Below are 19,818 nucleotides of genomic sequence, written 5' to 3'. Positions count from 1 at the left end.
CATGAAGCAGGAAGGCGTCACTGCAATGGGTGGAGCTAGGAAGAATTCGAGCCTAGTGAAAGGGATTTTCCAGGAGTATGATGAACTAGTAACGAGTATTTCCCTATTGGTGGGTAATACAATGTTTTTCATACATCTCTAGACTGATCTCAGACAGCTGTCCATGGGACGCGCTGTTGTTAGAATGGATCCCCATACTGCATTCCATGCAAACACTAGATGAATGTCATCAGCATGCATTTGGATTTCTAAACTGAAATGTTAGTTCAAGGGTGGCTAACCTAACTTTTCATTCTGGTACTTGTAGTTTTGGCATTTTGGAGGAGGTAAATAAAGCTATACAATAATACAGTTTATTTTGCTAATCATGTATTTATATATTGGTCAGATTAGTTTATATTGTGATTCATGCACTATTCAAGTCCCGCCTACAGAACAGTGTTATTTTTGTTCTTGAAATCCAAGCTTTAACATGCATTTGTACCAACTAATGATGAAGATATGTGGTTAAGTGTCTTACCGTCTAGACTCGTCTGAAAACCTGGCTTCACCTCTTTACTTAAGTGTGTGATTCTTAGAAAGTCATTTAATCTCAATGTACTAGCACTTCAGAAATTGGAACACCTTGTGGGATTTATTCTGTAGGAGATCGGGTGGTTTAGCATTCCAGGTATGCAAGCGTCCCTTCCTACTCTGTGGAAAAATATACTAGAGCCCAAAATGAGGCTAGCACCCGAAGACCCCTTAGGGCTGTGCTATGTTAGTGTATTTAATAAAGCAGCTATGAGTCTTTTTTTGACACTCTTGTTTGACTTTTAGGGTTAAGTCAGATGCCACTGAATAGCTTTGCCAAGCACTTCTCTGGCTGCTCCATCTCTAATGGACACACAGTGGTGAGTGAGAAACCAGAGCGTGTCTCACCCGCTAGTCCCCGGGGATCTCTCTCTCAGGTGGCCAGGGCACAGCCATCGCCTTTGGATCCAAACCCTGGGGGTGGACCAGCACGGGAGGATCACCTGGGTGAGGGGTCTTCGGGGAGTGAAGCAGCCGATGGTGAGACGCGGTATTCCACCCTTTTTTTTTCATCTATTATGTAGGATTTTCAAAAGTCCCAACCCTCCCCCCACTCTTTGTACACAAACACTGGGCTGAGGAAGAGGGTGACTGAGGGTAACTAGACTAACTCTCTCACATCGTACAGGGCATGTCCCGTTAATCGGGTCAGGCATACTCAGGCACTGTACACTAAGTGCATACACCTGGTACCAGTTAGCTCTCCTCGCACAAATAAAAGGCAACACCTAAAGCCACACTGAGTATGAGCAAAACATCCGGGACAAAGGCACACCTACTGGAGCAGAGCAACGAACCAAGGGACCAGAGCAGTGGGCCGAAAACCCCAAGGGTTCCCTACTGGAGGTTGTTGCCTGTGACAGACCACGAAAGGCACATGGCGAAGGCCAAATCCCACAATTGAAGATGGCACTGTTTTTCAAGGACATCAGCGACCCTGCCGGGTGAACGGCAGAGTTGGGGAGGTGAGGCCAAGCCTGTGGTACTAACCCCGACTCGTGAATAGGAAATAGCAAAACTAGAAAGACGCGCACACAGCCAGTGAGTTGGCAAGCGACCCGAGAGACCGATGTAATATAATGTTGCTACTTCGTTTGCTTTAACACACAAGTGAAGGCTGCATGAGTGTGGATGAGACGCGAAGAAAGACAGACATGTGAATGAACTTTGAAGAAAAAGGCAGCTGTGAGATCAGTTATACTAAGTAACGGCGTAGGACTAGGCCGGCGACAGAAGTAGCCCATTCGAAGGTCTCTGGGAAAGGTACATTGTTTGAAGCTAGAAAGTGGACAAACAGCAAAAATGAATTATGTGCGAGTAAACGTGAACTTTGAGTCGAAGTGATCCTGCTGTGGTCTGTAAAGAGAGCTACGCACATTCAAAAGTCTTCAACATCCGAAAGGGGTCCGAGCACGATTGAGGGAGACCCGAAACACAATAAACTTGGGGAGGGGAGCCCCCTTGCAAGTTTTTGTTGAACTGTGACATGAGAGATCTGAGCCTGACAGAGGGGGACCTCCGTGAACTGTGTGCTCTAAGGTCTGAGCCCAGCAGAGGGGGACCTTTGTGAACTTTACTTTGGAATACAATTTTGGAAAGTCAAGAAAGAGACTTTAATGTGGAAGGCCAGGCGGGCCTCAATCCATGATTGGGAACTGATTAAAGTGTTAGAATCCGAGCCAGACTGTGTCATCCTGCCTACAAAGACAGCATTACTCTGTTCGGAGGAGAGCTGGTTCAACTGCCTTTATTCTTTTGAACACTGATTTTTTCCTTTGCATACATTTCTCCTTTTTACACTTTTTGTACACATGATAGGGCAGTCATTAACATTTTGTTAGCATAGGCTATTTTGATTTGATGGACTTCACTAGGAATGTTTTGTTTATCGTTTGATGGTCAAGACTACTCCCATCTTAGTTATAGGGCAAAATAGGAGTTTCTCCGGCCCAAACATTTTCAATATAGGATGGCTTCATTGGATAAGACGCGGTATCACCCATTTTTCCATGAGGAAGGCTCCCTGTTACTCAATACCCTAATGGCCTATTGCCATGCATTGGTTCCCACCACAGAGAAAGTAAAGAAACATTTTCCCAACACCCTTTAGCCAAACTCCCATCCATAACCTGAAGAGTAAACGCTCAAAAAAATCTCTTTTCAGTTCTAGTTTTCTTTCATGTAGAACTGATCTTTCATCTGGAATAATTGACAAAACCCTCCAAGAAGTATGCATCAGAAACCATCAATGAACTTCAATTCCCACAACCACCTAAGTACTGAGATAAGGAGGATGGGGGAATTGATACAGAGCAGCAAGCGTAATTAGCGTGCTAGTTGTTGGATGAAAGCACCTGTGGGTGGGGCCTTTAAAAATGTGAACTGAACTACGGGAGAGAGCTCAGAAGAAGACGCGACTTCTCCAACGAAGGCAGACGGAAGCTGGAGGCACGAGCCAGTGTCTAGAGGCTGGAGGTACGAGACGTTGTGCAGAAGCTGGAGGCACAAGCCGGTTTGCGGTAGCTGAAGATACAAGCCGGTGTGGCGGAAGCTGGAGGCACAAGCCGGTGTGGCGGAAACTGGAGGCACTGGCCCTTGTTGCAGAGCAAAGGAGCTTGCCAGCAGAAAAGGAAAGAAACGTGGTGCAGCAAGGCGTGCTGTGGAGACGCCAGGAACCGCAAGATGGTCCCTGGGCGTCTGGCAGCCAGGAGAAGCAGCGTTGTCCTTACCGGGAGCCGAGGAGAAGCTGGTGTCCAGATGCGGAGATTCGAGACAAGCTGGAGAGATGTCAGAGCTGCCCAGAGAGGGAAGCAAGCGGTGAAGGTACGCCGCTAAAGCCTGAGCAAACACGGAAACGCTACAGAGAGCCGGGGAGTCTGCCAGAGCAGAGTGATGAACGCGTGGTGTTTCAGCGACCGTGCCAAAGAGAATTTGAACATTGTGTAGTAATGGAAAGTGAAAGAATAAGAGGATTGTTTCGAAAGACCCGAATGAGGAATTAATACAAATGTGGGAAAGCTTAAAAGAGCAGTGAAACAAGTAGATATTCCAAGCCAAGAAAGGTATATGCTACTTGAATGCAAAGAGGAACAACATGTGAGTGCAAAAAGAGAAGTCCTGGCAGGAGAGTACACCAGGCAATTATGAATAGAAGAGAAGTCCTGGCAAGAGAGTACACCAGGCAATTGTCTGTGCAACAAAAGTCCTGGCAGGAGAGTACACCAGGCAGTTGGGAGTGCATAAAGAATCCTGGTAGGGGAGTACACTAGGCAAATTGCAAACCTACAAGGAGTGTCGAGCAGAAACAGTGTTTGTTAAACAAAGAAGGACCTTTGGTTAAAAGAAGGAATTTTTGTTAAGAAGAACTTACAAGGTTGCGCAGTTTTCATCTAACAGGATTGTTGTTGAGCAAGGAAGGCATAAAGAACTGTTAGACCTAGAGACATTTGTGATACAAGTGAAGAATCCAGGGGAAGGGAATCCCCCTCTAGTATCAAGGTATTTTCCATTTACGTTGGAGCTATTCTATATTTATTTGAGAACAAATTTTGCAAATATCAAGTTAAAGACTTCTCCCATATCACTTTATTTTGTTTGTAGTGTGGGGGGCAGGATAGAACCTTTGGACACAAGGACGGCTTTCGATTTATGACATCCTGACCAAAACAGATCCTTCGTTCTTGGTAGTAAAACTCCACTTAAAGCAGGCTCTGAGAGACATTTTCCCAACCTGTTTAAATTAATAAAAGTCTTTAACCAAAAACATGACAACTTTGTGTCCAGCTTTCAATTCTGAACCTCATGAAGGCATCATGAAGAAGGACACAGACACCAGATTCCAAATTCAAACAATCAATTTGTATTAACTTAAATGTCAGGATGAAAAAAGGCCTAACTTGCCCTATGCTAAGGTGGGATTTCCCTACCTAAATAAAACTAAGGAGAGTCGGAGTCAAAGAGTTTAACTTAGGTATCTGTGTTCAAAACCTATGCTTGCCCTCACAACTATAACTATATAACGTGAAGGGATGTTAGCAATCAACAGAAAACAGTGTTCAACACAAAGTCCTGAGCTTCTTCCAGCTCACAGCTTCCTTTCAGCTCCCTTCCCCAAGTATAAAACAGTTCAACAAAGTAAAGTCTCAAAATCCCCTTATTTAAAATTGGAACGCAAAGAAATCTCTTCAGGTCTCAGGGATTTCTCCCCCCCCCTCAACCCCCCAGTCCCCTAGGGAGGACTTTCGGGATTCCCTTCCCCAAGTTCCAAAACATACAAAATGACTTGGAAATGAAGGCCACTGATCAGGACTCAGGGTTCCCTTCCCCAAGTTCCAAAACACAATTTCCAAAGCAAACACAAAATATCTATCTTCCAAAGTTTGGTTGATATTGTTTTCACACGCACAGTTCAAATGGTTATGAAGTTTTCCACAGGTTGAAATTCTCTAAATGATTTAGTAGTTTTCCCACAGGTTGAAATTGTCTCTGTGTACCAGGCTTCTGTGTCCTTTGTCTGTCTGTTCTTGTCACCTTTTGGTTTCAAAGGTTTTGTTCTGTTTAATAACAAAGTCTTAATTCAATTTGATTTTCAATAATTAAACCTCTGGCTTGGGGTTTGTTTTCCCTTCATATAGAGTTCAATAAATGTTAATTTCACTTTAAATGTAGAATCCAATATGCAGAGACCTTTGAAAATGTGTTTCTCATCAAACGTGATTATTCGGATGTAAGATATTCCCTTTTGTTTAATAGTAGACAAATATAACTGCTCGTTTTGCTTTAATTGGATAGTTCACTGTTCAGAGACTTTCGAAAATGTGTGCCTTGCCACAGGCGACCACTATGATACAAAGTATTCCCCTTTCTTGTATACTTAACAAGCATAAATGCGTGTTCCTCTTTAATTGAGCTCTTCACTTTTCGGAGAACTTCAAAAATGTGCTTTCTGCCACATGCGACCACTCTGATACAATGTATTTAGCAAAATGCAAGTTCATACACGCACCAGGTTTCTTAAGCCCCAGAAACTCAGTTGTTGCTTAGGATGTTTGTGCTGCAGCGCCCATCACACTGCCTTATCTTCTAGTGCCGGGACTCCAGCTTCTGCCCCTTGAACACTCCTGGGGTGGTCGCTCCACCACACAGGAACAAGCACTTTAAATCGAAAGGAACAGGACAGCCTTCCAGCACAGCTCCATTCACCTTTCTTGGTCCACTCCACAGAGTCCTCACTCCCACGCAATGCTAAACAGTCCTCTGCTGCATGCACCGGCTTACTGGTCCTTCTCTTGTTGACTCTCTGTGACACTGGGTTGGGCTCAATTTATACATCTGCAGCCCCTTGACAGGCTGCAGTTGTGAATCATTATTCAGTGCTGCCTGACTCCCATTAAAGGGACATGCCCAACCTTCACTACTCATAGCAGGCATCTTCCTCTTCCCAGTACTAGAGTGGTAAAATATCATAGTTTCCATTTTTCTTAGTTGTCTCTTCTTTGTCCCAGTACTGTCAAGCGTTAATGGTGGAGAAATGAGGGGAGCTGGCTTACAATAGCCCATAAAGGTTGGTGAGGGTTTGGGTTGGTTGTCATGAGGGAAAAGGGGATACCATGTCCCCCCCAAGAGTACCCCACTCTGCGTTCCCAAGGATCTGCCACCCAGTTGATCCTACCTTGCTTCTCCGTCCCCCAACTTTGGGATCCAATAATGATGGCCTATCCCTGGCCCCCTGTGCAGAGGATCCAGGGGGTTCAGAAGTGAGAATACCCTTAGGTTTCTCACACCCCTAACAGAAGACTAGCATGAGTAAGAGTGAAGACAGAGGGAAAGGGGGAAAGGAGTTGGAAGACACAGGGAGTGAGTCAGGTAGGACGAAAAGCTGGTATTAATATGGATGTGTGTTTATCGGTTATATATGAACTATCTTCTAGAGAGAGGTGACACAGAAGAGTATGTGTTGAGCTAACATACGCCCTTGGATTCGATTCCAATGCAGCTTTGGAGCATTTTAAGATAAGGAGCAAGTAGTGTTGGTGCATGAGGGGCTCAAATGTGCTGGTACTTTACAAGACTTTGATGCACCACTTTACTTACGTAATGATAAACTGCTACACTTTCTTCGTCCTTCCACTGGCGCAGATGGGATTTTAAAAGATGATGTGCCATTACAAAAAGGATGGAAATAAATATGCAAATCCTTTTTGGGCTCACCCCAAAAGCAGCAGTCAAGACTAAATGTCTAGGTTGCATCAATCCTATATGGGAACAAGGCCAATCCCAGATATGTTGGCCTCATTTAGCAACATGAGTGAGGTGCAACTGTTAGAACATAGGAATGGAGAGCTTGGGCCCAGACCTGCGCATAAGCCTGCCACAAAGACTTTGAGCCAAAAAAGCCTGACCAGTTTCATTAGAGCAGGTGCTGGTTACACCTCTAGTGGGACAGACTGTCTCATTCGGAGAGGGCCTTCCCACTCTTGTACTTAGCCAATGCCATATACACTTCTACTTGCACACAATAATGTGAAACTCCCTACAGTTGCGGACACTTGCGTAAATAAGGATCCAACCTTTTCTTGGCTTTAAAAAGGGGAGCAACCTGCCCTTGTACAAGAGGAAACATTTAATGTAAAAAGCTCATTTAGAGGTGTCCCGGCTTCACCTACTGCAAAGCCCTGAAGTTGAACCATTTCATGAATTACTAAAAGTGAAAATATTTTTTTAAAAGATGTACATTCGTATACAGAACTGTTTCTTGGATTTGTCTCTCCCAAAATTTTAACAGCAACACTGCTCCTCTCCCAATAATCACTCACGCACATCCCCTCTTTCTAAGTGGGCCCAAAGTAAAGCAAGGACTTCACAGCCAGACCCACTGTCAACAAAAATCAAAGCTGCTTACATTTTTATAAAAGAAGACGATTCACACAATACTCACAGTGTACAACTGAACACAAGCAAAAGAGGCACACTGGCTCGCTCTCCCGAGAGACAAATGGTGGTTCTTGGACGCTTGTCTACTATGTATACCCCAAATCTGAACTCATTGGACTCAGAAGGACAAAGGGCTGAGTAAGCCCAGTCAGGACTGGATCGAGTGTCATGCAGACGGAACACAGCTCAACAAGTTAAGTTGTCGCCCAAGGTATCTACCGTGCTTTCAGCTTTATAATGCACTTCAACTACCATGCTTTTATTTGATGTGTGTCAGGTTTCAAGTGTTGGGCGAGTTGCCTGAACTCCTCATTTTAGCATGCGGAAAGTGAGCCACTAGCGACTGGGGTGGGCTAGCAATGTGCCTGCCAGGGGGTGGAGGAAGAGGGATTCCAAGGGCTTGCTGTTCCCACAAAGAAACAGTAGCCTGACCCCAAAAGCAACCCAGTGCAGTCTCAAACTTGAGAACTCAAGTTCCCAGGACACATCAGCCAGTGAAGATCCTATCTGCGGATCGAATACAGAAACAATGATGGTTGCTGATGACTCTCCATGAACCCGGTGAGTTTGCAAACAAAGATGAGCAGACAAAACAAACCTTGTGGCCACTATTAAACCACAAACAAAAGCAGGGTTCAAAATTAATATTTGATGAGCAGGAGCTAAACCCAGCTCCTGGTTATCAGCTATCACACAGTAGGCAGGTGCTTCCTCTCAGAAACCAGGAGCTAGTACATAGCGCGAGAAAAATCGAAATTCTGCACGATATGCAAATTAACGTTTTGTTCAATATTTATGATCCATTATGTTTTACATTTCTTCGAGATGTGTCCTAATGTTTCTTTATCCACATTTCCAAATATACAAAGTTACGGTTAAATAGGTTTGTTAGTAGAACACCTGTTGGCCTGGGGATCCAAAGGTAGCCCTGGGGAGCCAAAGGTAGCCCCCGGTAGCAGCTGTTTGTCGAACTTATCAGGTTCAATTAGGCTAGAAGCAGAAGCAAACTAGCTATCCGCTCCCAGCAATTCGAATCCTGGAAATACTTAACCAATAAACCAATTTCCGTCCCTGGCTAATAATTGCAGAACCAGAGTAGTTAAAGCATTTGAAAGGAATATCCAATTCTTGAGAGGTACACGGTTCTGGTTGGTTATTTCCTAAACGTTACTAACTTAAGAAAATAGCTGTGAGGACATCATGAAGCAAGACACAGAACAGATTTACCTTTTGAACAAAAAGGATTTTATTTTATATGTCAGGATGGATGCTTGCCCTCACAATTAAAGACAAACAATGTGCGGGGATGGCAGTACCAAAAGAAACATGTTAAAATAAAGTTCTGAGATTCTTCCAGCCCAAGCTTGGGTCAACTCCCCCTTCCCCAAGTTCAAATAGTTCCACAAAGAAACACAATTCCAAAATGTCTCAGGGTCTCTTCACCCAGTTCAAGTCTCTTAGTTATCACCAATGTTGTCAATTTCCGCTGGTACTCCTTTTGACTCATACCAAAGCAAATGCTCTCTTTCACTTCAGCATTTACATCACACAGCCTTTTTCTTCAGGCTCTTCTTGGCTCTTTCCCTGGTTGGGACTACTCGGTCTAGGCACAGTTGTCGGACCATACGCTCCAACCATTACAGGTCACACAACCAATCCTGTGTGCTTTTCTTTAGGCCTTTTTTGATTAACACTGGTTTTCCATCTAGCACCAGTGTTGGCGCTCAACATCTGTTGTGGTTTCTCTTTCTCTCTTTGGCAGTTTAGCACTTCATCACCATTTGTGTATTGGCAGTCTTTTGGTTTTGCTACAACTTGCATTAAACTTGTTGGATGGTGTAGGTCGCCTTCCACCACCTTGCATTCACTATGCCCTTTTGAGTTCAACTAGCCTCTTTCACATGCCTTTTGTTCAGTTCATAAATGTTCTTCACCTCTTTCACTTTGTTTCTTATTGCTCGTAACAAATGTCACTCCTTTTAACATAGCACGTATCTGTTTTCCACTTGTGCCACAATGTCACCCGATTTTCATATCCTTTCTATAGTTCTGTATTCAGTATTGGCTGCCAGGTTACAAACCCTCTTGTTATGCACCTTTCGTTTGTGGGCAAACATTAAATGTCTCACATTCGTCCCAAAGCACCCCAGTACGAGTATTCTGTCTCATACTCAACGGAGCTGCTCTGCTTCGTCGGGCGGCTTTGCGTTTCTCTACATTCAGTTTTCGGCTCCTGGATAGGTGGAGTAACAGCGAGCAGCACTTACTTCCGAAAAAACCCCTTGGGCCAAGCCCCTCGGCAGTCAGGTGTTCTCTGTTTTTCCTAGCTGCAGCTGGGAACACGTAACACTGGCAAGTGTTGGGGGTTTGGTCCTCTCGCAGCCCTCTCTGGTCACAGCACCTCCTTCCGCCCCCGAGAACACACAGCATCTTCTCTGCCGGTCCTGCTCCAGCCTGCTCCTTGCCGCACATCTGCCACCTTCTCTCCAGGCAGGATATTCTTGCTTTGCGGTGTGGGGCTGCTTTTAAGCACCTGTAGCCTCTCAAGAGGCTGCAGGTGTGAGTAGTTTGGCTGACCGTCATTATAGCAATTAACATGACATGCCTGATCCTTTACAGACATCTTCCTCGTACCAGTATCATGGTGGTGAAACTGACTAGGAGTGTGCATTACTCCTAGTCACCTCTTGTCCCAGTTTTAAAGGGATAACCTTTAAGGTCATACTGTGTGTGGGGAAGTGGGGGAAGCAAGACAATGCTGCGCAACACAGGTTTGAAACCCGATCCCATGCTTAGAAACCACTTGCTGATATTGCGCGCTATAAATGAACAATAAAATAAAATAAATAATAACCTATTTTGGTAGGGGGGAGGAAGGACGTGTTTTGACAATTTCTTGATTCAATCAGAGGAGGGGAATGCATGAATAATCTGCCCACATAAGGAGGTGTTCTCATTAGTGTTCCCTTCCCTGTCACTCTATACAGATGATTTACCTGAGGGTTATCTTGAAAGGGAAAAAGGGAGGAGGCTTGACAGTACCCTATAAAAGCTTCAGGGACTGACGGTTCATCATAGAATGGAGATGCAAAATGCTGAGTCTCGCCTGCAGGCCTCCTCTCCGTAATCCCCAAGGCCCCTCCACCCAGGTGATCCTCCCTCGCATCTCCAACCCCAGGGTCCAGCTCCAAGAGTGATGGCCTTTCCATGGCCACCTGAGAAGAGGATCCAATGGGTGTAGGTGCGAGGACACCCTCAGATTTCTCACATAGCCCACAGTCTCATGGGTAGAAAAGAGGCTGGCGAAGGTCAGTCTGTGATTTGGACCTAGAGTAAGCAGACGTATATGCTGAGACTCACTTGATAGAGAGTACTGGCAGGACAGCGTAAGCACAGAGAGGCTGGAAGTAGAGTGGGAGAGCTGCTGATCCCTGGAATCCCTGGGAAGAACAGCAGCTCAGAGGAATACAGGAGCACCTCTCAAATCCTGGGGGGGGGAATTGGCAAGCTTGAGGTTTTCCACAAGCAACCCCTAGAGGACAGAAAATAGAGGATCCAGGCCACGAATGAAAGGAAAAATCAGCTGCCTGAAAATTACCCTGAATGAGACGGGGTAGGGGATGAGAAAAATACCCATTAAACCTGAAAACCGAAGACATATGAGCGAGACCTGCTCTAAACCCTGAAAACCTAAAGTCTCCAAGAGACCTCTTGTGAATCTTCAGACAACCAAAGTCCAGGAGGGACCAGTTTAAAATCCTGGGTAAACCATGGTCCAGGAGGGACTTGCTGTGAACACTGAAAAAGCCAAGGTCCAGGAGGGAGCAGTGGAGAACATTGAGAATATTATGGTCTAGGAGAGCCAGGATCTTCGAAACAGGAAAACCTGGAAGTAGGGAAAAGCATACCAATGAGGATAATCACGGCTGAAAAGGCTTCTAAAGGAGAAAGCTGTGGTACATCTGGAAGAGATCCTAAGAAGTGAGTCACAAGTAGAGGAGCGGAAAGAAAGTCAGGCTGTGAGTATCTGCTGAAGGAGTCTTCGCAGGAACATTGGTTTGGTTTTGAGTAGTGGAGGGACAAACATTTAAGAATCAATTTCGGAACACTTGTGTTAGCCACATTTTGGAATATTTGTTATTTGAATAGGGCAGTCTAAAGGACTGGTTAAGAGAAGCTTCTGAACTTTTCTGTGGTGATCTTGGAACTTTATTTACAGATTAGGGCATCCTGGGGGGAGCAAGAACTCTTATTTTCAAACGATTAGGTAGATCACCGCTGGAATCCCACTGTGCTTCCAGAAAACCCGTATTTCCTGTAGACGGTTGACTCAGCCCATCCTTGTAAAGCTACAGAATAAAAGGTTTACTTGTTGAACCGTGCACATTCTGGTGTCACACGTCTCATTACCCTGCTTAGCACAAGTTCCATCCCAAAATAGTTAATTGAAAATGCACCGCTTATAACACTAGTCCAAATTTCCTGTAGAGAATGCTACCTCCTTCGTCCCTCTTTCATGCAGCCCTCCTGTTTCTTCACCCACCGTGCCCCTTGGCCCTTTCCATTGGACGTGTTGTTCCCGTCCCTACATTGTCATCAAAATTACTTTTCTGCCTTTGTCTTCTCTTGTAAGCGAACCCACAAAACACTCTGGATCCACTATATGCTGAAAACTAGACACCCTTACCCAGGTTGAGCCTGCCCACACGATACTGGAGGTACACGACTGGTAATGCCGCGCCGCGCATGGAAGCCTCGTCCCTATGCGGCATAACTCAACCTAAGATCTATCATGTATTCTCATTTCAGAGATCAACGCTCGAGGCCGGAGACAGAAAGAGAGCAAGGCAGCTCAACATACTGGCTTAGGGTTCAGGTCACAGGGTCAAACTGACCCAGGTCATTAAAGATATGGATGAAGTGACATTTGGCGGGCTGTTTGGTGGCCTGCGTGGAATGCCCCCACAGTACAGATGGAAGGGGCACTGAATGATTGAAGTGGCACACATTGCACTGCGTGGCTCTCTTACAGGCAACCTTAGTAGGAAGGTCCAAGACTAAACGAGTGGTAACGACCCCCTCGTTTGGTTCCACAAATCATAAGTCATTCATGCTAGCACAGATGAGCACTGTGACAATGTGTTTCTGTACCCTTCACAAAAGCTAAATTCACACAACCACCCTAACACCATTCAACCTACAGCGTGCACAAATCAGCCCAGTATGCAATCGCTGCATTTACTGGTACCCCCACAATCTTCCAACCGGAATCTTCTACAGCGAAGGCTGGTTTGAGGCAAACAGAAATTGCCACTCATCCCCCTATCCCTCCAACATCCCGCGGCTGACATAGCTTGTCTACTTAGCATATGCCTGGGCCGACCGTGACAGCCGCTGGCATTTCAATGTGCAAATTAAGACAAGCTGCTTTAAAGAACGGAGAGTTGAGGTTGACGGCCTGTGCTGAGGAGGCGGCAAAGAGGGCCAAACAAGCAAGTTCCTTGACTTAAACTGGGCCGCAAGCTCTGCTGCAACTGTGTTCAGACTCCAGCCTAGGCTTTGTTGCTTGCAAGTGCCTTTTCAGTCTCATAATAGGATGGCAGAGCGAGAAGAAGCCAAACGCACATGCATACTCATGGGAAGGAGGCTGACTGATGAGCTTGTTTTGCCAGGTGGGAGACTTTGAAAGGGAATGTGGGCAGTTTTCACCTAGGCGTGTGTGATAAGGTGGATCGTAGGTACAGATCACTACTTAAGTCAGCAAGCAAGTTCACGTATCTTTATTCTTGGTACAGCGTAGGTTAGGGACAAGGGCCCCCAACGATCTTCAACTGCCACCCATGGAACCCCAGTAAGTCCCACTCCACTACACTCCAACATTGCCCTCACAACATTCTGAGAACGCACGAGACCACACCAAGGCACATTATAACAGAGTTGTTCGGATTACCGACTCCAGTATAATATAATGTTTTAGAAAGTCTGTGACCACACATGAACATCCAGTTGCCTCATGCACAAACAGGTTTCATTTTTCACCTGTAGTCAAAGCTGTGTGGCCTGGCAGTGGGCTAGTTTATTACCGTGGGACTTGGCCACTTCTTGGTACACCCCCCCACCAGGTATATTCCTGGTAGTTATGAATTACTAACAACACCTGCGGCATAACCTTTACAATAATTACAAATGTCACTACTCGGCTTATTCCTTGTGGCTTAAAAAGGCAGCAGGTTTTATTACATATATACAATCACAAGTATTCCGTTGTAATGCATGACTGTCCATACTGCAAATCACTCCTTGGTTACTTATTAATCCTTGGTTCCATACACATATTGCGATAAAAATGTCTCCTTAAGCAGCAACCAGCCGACTAAATCACACTGATCATACTCTCCATATTTTATTAGGCTAAACTCTCCAACCACAAGACTCCTCGGTCTGCCTGCCCTTGCAGGAGATCCTGTGCTGGAGGAGCGCCGTTTCTGACTGGGAAAGCTGACCTGTATTCCTTTATTAAAGCCCCCCTCGCTGCTGGGCTTCAGAGGGAGGCGCTCCACGGGATAGGCGAAAACCCCTCCTGCTTGTTGCCAAGCTCACTTATTAGTCTTTGGAGTCTAATACCTGGGGAGCGGTCAGCCCTGTACTGACTGCCCTCTCCTGTTCTGGCTGCAGAGCCCTCCCTTCCCACTTCCGGCCCTTAGTTGCTTTCACGGGCTTCAGCCCTTTCCATTGTTTGGTGGTAGGCAGCTTGTGAAGGCTAGAACACACCACTGCAATAGATCGCAGGCAGGTGGATGAGACCAGGGTACTGATAGTCAACAGGCAGACAGGGACAAATTTAGCAGGTAGATGAAAAATCAGGCAGGGGGAGAAGGCAAAAGAGAGGCCATGCAGGATCCATATGTGACCAACAAACCCTAGACACACAAGGACAAGGGGACCGCTATGACGAATCAACTTCCGGGGCACCAGTGATCCAGGGATGAATATCAGTTTCTAAACCATCAATCAGCCCCACACCTCTAGTACACCAGAAGGGATCCGAACAGATTGGAAACACAAGAAAATTATAAACCTGCTTGTCCAATTTTGGCAACGTGGTTAGATGCAACAGAGAGAAAATACAATTACCCAATGATAAAAAAAGACTGTATAAAAATATCTACTTTATTATCACAACAGACAGTTCTAGCACACCAAAAAATAAAACCCACCCTGTTAGGAATGCAGAGGACAGTTTCAAAGAAGGAAAAAGGATGCACTCTGGATACTGACAGGAGGGTAGCCGGTATATTAATTAATCACAATAGTTCAAGGATACTTGGTTTCAACACAAAGGGAGAAATGGGTCGTAAAATGTGTAGAGGACCATGGGGACAGAACCACAATGTACCTTGTGCTGTAGAGGTTCTTGGTGCTTGACAGGGTCGAGTCACTTTCAGTGCGCTTTGAGGCTTCTGCGACAGAGTTCAAGACGGGAGATAGCTGTGGGTATCAGGCGGCAGGCAGTTCGGCGAGCGAAGCTGAGCGGAGAACTGAAGGCTGGCCAACACAGCGGCTCGGGTCAGGAATCATTGTCTCAGTGCTGTCAGCATTTCTGAAGCACTGGTCGAGGCGTGTCTGACAGCTTTAACGACTGCGGCGTAACAACAATCAGCGGTGCAGTCGGTTGCAGGTCGAGGCACTCAACTGGCTTGAAAATGTCCTTTAAGGTGGTTGTCGGTAGATGCTAGTCAATGCACTCGTCCTAGCTTCTTCACTAGGCTTGTGTCGTCCATTAAGGCGGGCAGCCCAAAGCTGAGGAGAGTGTTGCAGGCAGCTGCCTTGCCCTTGGTTTGGTTCAGAGACTCTCTGGCACTTCCCACCTAGGAATCTCGCTGCAGAGCAGGGCATGCTGTGTACGGACTGGGTACCGGTTCTGGAGCTGCTTGAGGGTCCTCTGGATTTGGTATCTCCCTCTGTTCCCCTGGGAGATGTTTAGGGGAGGGATCTTGCTTCCCTATGGAGGTCCTGACCTTCCTTAACTGGCGGAAGATGCAAAGCAGACTGTATGTTCATCCAGGGTCCAATGATGAGTTCTTCTTGCTACTCCTTGCAAAGTCTTCATATGATCTCCCCAAAATAGGGACTCAACCCTCTTTTAAAGCCAAATGGACCACAGGGATTGGTGTAGGCTAAGCCTACCTTAATGAACCAATCCTGGGTCCCCAACAACACTCTCCTGTATGCATGAGGTCATAACCAGAGTGCTTTGCATCATCGGAAAAGGTAAAGGAGTGAAAACATGTAATACTAAGCCCACCAATCATCCTGTCTGTTGTGGATCAAAGGGTCTCTCTGGTCAATGGCGTTCTCTGTGGCTTCTGATTAAAGCGACAGGTCTCCCTTGAAGCTGCGGCGAGACCAGATTTTTCTGGTGCCGTCAATCCACATACTCGTACCTTCAAAATGGAGTCTCCCTGCAGGATGACTACTGTAATCATGCAGTCCCAGACATGACATTTCACTGTCAATCGCTACTAAGGGCAGGAGCTGGCTTGAGGTCAACACAGTGCATATGAAAGGGTGCTGGGATTTCCCCATCTGCTTTGTTAACCTCTGCAGCCAGGGTTCATGTGGGCCTGTTTGAATTAAACTCTGATTAGTATGTGAATGCTGCCACCAGCTACAGAGCTAAACAAAAGGACAGGGTGGATCCATGGAACATTTGTTAGTTAATTAGGTTGGCCATGGCAGGGTGAAGGTTTCGTCCTCCCCCTTCTGAGATGACATGGTGTACTCCTGGCTGTCATATCCTGACTAAATATGACAGGGGGGACTGCGCCTGTAGGCTGTGTCCACTCGGGGTACACAGGTCTATGTGTATGTCGTGCGGTGAGCATAGGAAAATGTGTGCGGATTAGCCCCACACATTTTCCAGCAGTTGATCTACCATCATTTAATTTCATACAAAATTTCAAAAAAGCCCAGGTGAGTGCACAACCACCGTGTTGATTGTCAAATTCCTCACAACCGCCCCCGGCACCCAACAGGCATAGGTGGAGGGTAACCATTAACTAGGCAGGTACAGGAATAGGGAATTTGCAATACTACACAGAGCATTAAGACGCACCATACTCACTCAGATGATGGCTTTTATAGCCTGGGGAACCCTGTCTGGAAATGTAGCATGGGAAGTATTGTCCTGGAGACAGTGGACGCCCAGACGCATATGTTTTCAAGGGGTTTGCAGCCCTCTCAGGCCCCCACCAGACCTCCTAATGCCTGGGGGAGGATGAACCAGCAAGGATACAGGCTCAATGCACCAACAGATAAGTGGTACGCTGCATGGCAGCGCGCCCAACTGTACCATGCCTGTAGCAAAAGCATTAAGCTTCAGAGCTACTTGGTTAGGCTTCAACACACTGACCTGCATGTCATATATCGATCTTTGCAGCAAACATATTAAACCAGTGGACAGTCCTAACATGCACTCTAGAACCTGAGCAAGCTCTTCACCAGATGTGCTGTTAAGACCAGGTTGTCGCCAGAATGTTGTGGGTTCCTCAGCCCAAGAAGACACCGCACCCAGGCTTCTATGTCAAGTTTATTGTCCAAAGGGACACAAAGTAATAGACATAAAAGTAGGTTCCAGGACAGTAAACGCTGGCACAACCACAGCTTTCAGCTCCAAGATGTAACTGCCACCTCTAGAATGCCACAGCAGTCACAGACACCACATTCTACAATGCCCTAGCTGCATTCTACATAGACCGCACTTGCATCCTGTGCAGGGTCAGAAATATGAGGACAACAGTTGGATGATTTTTCAAAATATGCCAGGTTATTAAATTATATGTTTCAACAAACGCCTCACTATTGCCACCTTGACGGGGATTTCCCTGCCTATCAAAAACAAAAGGAAACACTCTAACAAAGGATATCTGGCCCTCACACTTAAAAATAAAATGCACAAGAAAATATATGGCAAGTCAAAACTATATCAACAATTGCATTTCTCATGTATTCACTGTCTCTCTTTATAACCTGGGTGAGCTCCCCTTCCCCAGGTTTCAAGGCAGATTCATTCCCAACGTTCAACATACAGAAAAAAGGAAATACGGGTTTGCAACAACGTTCCAGCTCAGTTCTTGCCTCCTTCACTTTGTCAAAAGAAAGTTCTGTTAACCAATGTTCAACCAACAGAAAGATTTCCCTTCTTCCTTGAATATTGATTTCCACTTTGTCAAAATAGCATCAGTGATATTCTGGGTCAAGCTACTTTGACACAAATTATGAATGTCAAAGAATAAAAACAGCTCTGTCAAATTTAAAGAAACAACTTCTGGCAAGGTTAAAGAAACACAGCTTCTTGTTAGCTTGTCTCAATTCTCTTCTCTTTTTATAGTACCATAAATCACAGTTTATATTTTTGTCAGGATGACTTCTCAGCACCTCTGCTTCCACCTGGGTAACTCTCATACCCGGGTAAACTTCGGCAAGGGTTAACCCAATGCTGGTCTGCTCACCTGCCCGATAGTGTACCACATGCAACTGTTCTTCAGAAGTTTTAAATCTACTGACAACCTAAAGTGTGAACACAGCTTCAACAGTTTGCAACTTTATGATTTGTAGCAATGTTTCAGAAAAGACAATATGCACATCAGTGTTCTGCGACACCTTCAGGTAGACAAGGCACTCTTCCTCTGAACAGTCCCCTTACAGAAGGGCATCCCTCTTTGCCACTCTTGTCTTTCTGCCACATCAACAACCAAGATTTCCCATAAGGATGTAACTCTACCTTTCTTCCTTGTCGCTTGTGGCTTTGGCAATGTGAGTTATACCAATGTTTAGGGAACAATTACAATCAGCAAGCTTCACCTTTTCACAACCTTCCATCACCTCTTCGCTTTCTGCCAACCAAAACAGCTTAAACCCCAGCTTTACCCATATCAAGAAGCTTAAAATGTGGTTCAGATACATCATAACGACAATAAGCTATTACATGCCTTGGTACCTGAAAAAGGTTCTTCTGTTTAAAGGATGCATAGCCTGTGTCATCCCACGAGAGCTCCTCACCGTCCTGAGCCTTGTCTCCTTCCGCAGTACACCACCCCCAAGGTCAGGAAGCGTCTGCATTTCCCTGGCCACCTGGGAGGATACTTTCAGCAGGGGTTTAGTGAGGGGTCCACAGGATTCATCACAATCCCCAGAGCACGCCTACTACACAATAGTCATCTGGATCACTGTACAAGACATTTAGAGCCTTGCTCTAAACTGCCTTCCACTTGCCGCTGTGTGAGGGAAGCTGCTAGCTTCCCTCACCCAGTGGCATGTGGAAGGAAGCTAGCCCTGCCTGTGCTGTAACCGACACAGGCAAGGGCGCACATGGAAACACAAAGATCACCCCAAAGCTGGAGACTCTCGGCGGAGGTGAAAGTCCTTTGATTTGGAAGCACTTGCTCCCCCATTCCAATTTTGTTTACTCTCCAACCCCCCCTCAAGAGTGATCCACCTGTCGGACTATGGCTGGTCCTTGAAGCCCCCTCTGTAGCAAAACGCACCTATGACTTGGTTTCCAATAGGGGAATGGGATCACTTGGTCCTGTACACCTCAAGCCACTGGCTTAACTGGGGCCCCCGCAACCCCTGCGGTGTGGGGGGCCCACGTCCATGACCTGGGAGGGGCACATCACATTAAAAAAAATGTTTACAGGAGTACTCTGCCTTCATAAAGATTATTTTTACTGAAATAATTTCTTTATGAAGGCAGAGTGACAAAAAAATAATATTCTATTTCTTTATGAAGTCAGGGGGAAGGGAGCCCTATGACTTCAAAAAGAAAAAAGGGCCTCATTACGAGGTTGGTGGTAACCCGCTAGTGTGACCGGCGGGTTGCCTCCGACCATGTAACACCAATTCCAACACCTAGCTTCCCGGTGGACTGGTAAGCTAGGATACTGAAAATGTTAGTCCCCATGGATTCACGGAAGCACCGGCACAGTCACTAATGGTGCCAGTGTTTCTGTGAGGAGTTTGCCTACTGGGGCCGCTGCTCCTGCCAGGGTCAGACCTGTTGGGTGCAGCAGCCCCAGCAGGCAGATTCTGAGTGTGGCGGTTCAGAAACAAGGGTGCCGGTAAGCTTACTGGCACCCTTGTTTCCGGACCGCCACACTCATAATGAGGCCCATAGTTTCAGTTTGAAGTCACTCTGCCTTCCCAAAAAAATTATTTCTTTTCCGGTTTGGTCCTTTAACGGAAATAATTTCTTTATGAAGTCAGAGTGACTTCAAAAAGAAACCATTTCATTTTTAAGTAATGGGACTCCCC

General features: G+C 45.9%; 1 protein-coding gene across 2 annotated transcripts in view; it reads right to left on the bottom strand.

The window, feature by feature from the left end:
* The window catches only part of ACACA (acetyl-CoA carboxylase alpha), a 1,281,346-nt gene that overhangs the window by 1,102,726 nt on the left and 158,802 nt on the right, over positions 1 to 19,818 (bottom strand). The window lies entirely within an intron of this gene.

This window comes from Ambystoma mexicanum, chromosome 9 (assembly GCF_040938575.1).
Source record: "Ambystoma mexicanum isolate Mex_15411 chromosome 9, UKY_AmexF1_1, whole genome shotgun sequence".
Classification (NCBI taxonomy): domain Eukaryota; kingdom Metazoa; phylum Chordata; class Amphibia; order Caudata; family Ambystomatidae; genus Ambystoma; species Ambystoma mexicanum.
The sequence above is the reverse complement of the archived record's forward strand: the minus strand, read 5'-3'. Positions and strand labels throughout refer to the sequence as shown.